Source organism: Phalaenopsis equestris, unplaced genomic scaffold, assembly GCF_001263595.1.
Source record: "Phalaenopsis equestris unplaced genomic scaffold, ASM126359v1 Scaffold000054, whole genome shotgun sequence".
In the NCBI taxonomy this organism is placed as follows: Eukaryota; Viridiplantae; Streptophyta; class Magnoliopsida; order Asparagales; family Orchidaceae; genus Phalaenopsis; species Phalaenopsis equestris.
Genome location: NW_018164496.1, coordinates 425,550 through 426,752, shown reverse-complemented (window position 1 = coordinate 426,752; position 1,203 = coordinate 425,550). Strand labels below are relative to the sequence as shown.

General features: G+C 24.9%; 1 protein-coding gene across 1 annotated transcript in view; it reads right to left on the bottom strand.

Annotated features, from left to right (window-relative positions):
- The window catches only part of LOC110019215 (calcium-transporting ATPase 9, plasma membrane-type-like), a 50,387-nt gene that overhangs the window by 3,407 nt on the left and 45,777 nt on the right, over window positions 1–1,203 (bottom strand). The window lies entirely within an intron of this gene.

The window sequence follows — 1,203 nt, the reverse complement described above, 5'->3', positions numbered from 1 at the left end:
TTTTTTTAAAATGTCACTTATATTATAGTATCATTAAAAATAAAATTCTTTTGCTTTATCTATTATAGAGGTAGTTGTGTTATACAACAAGTTCAAATTACGCAATAACTCGAGAACCATATATTTAAGTTAGAATATATTTTAGTCAGATGTGATGACATAGATGTAGTAAACTTAATGAAAAAAATCTTCTATAGTATTAAAGAGTAAGATATATGGAGACTTGCATCACTTCATGTTGGATAAAGCAACTTGAGGTGATGCAATCATAGTTTGTCAACACATACCACTAGCTTACAAAACCACTATTGAGAGGTCATTTCTTGTTCTCTTAAATGATGATTAGAAATGTTAGAATTTGTATTTTAGGAATTCATTAGAACTCATGACTTTATGAAAACATTATCATATGATCATATGCTCATTTAATTGACAAAAAGAAGCATTAGCAATATGAAGAGTTAGAAGAGCTTTGATGCGACTATTTCATCTTATAATGTCTTTACTTTTTAGTGCTTACTTTTAGCTTATTGTTCTGAGTCGGTAGCAACCCCATTTTCTATAATAAAGCAGAGTAAAAGATAAGAATATCTTATCGTTAAAATGATATGTGAGCAAGAAGTAAATATTATTAAGAATCATAAAAATTATTATATATATATATATATATATATATTTATATATATGATCATAAATTTACTACAAAAATTTGGACTATTATTTTCTTAAGAAAATATTTATAGAACCTAAGTACATTATGTGAATGAATCAACCACTTGAAGTCTAATATTTTAGAAAAAAAAAATTTATTGTCTTTCATTAGTAAGAGCAAAGAAAAAAATATATCTATTAAAACATTAATTATCACTTTAATCCTATCATTAAATTATTTATTTAGGGAGATAATATATTTTTTGAATATTTATAAGACCTTACTAATAACTAACTAAACAAAAATTGTGATAACAACATCAACCATTTGTAAAAATAAAATGAAAGAGAGAGAGAGAGAGAGAGAGAGAGAGAGAGAAGGGCAAAGAATCACAAGAATCAAGAATATTGAATAAGAGATCTAATGAGTTTCGATAATATGTCTACGCTCTTGGGAGCAATGAGCAACAAATTTCTTTTTTCTTTATATTTTTCTTTTTCTGAAGCGATTCATTTTCTTAGGATTACAAATTATATATATATATATATATA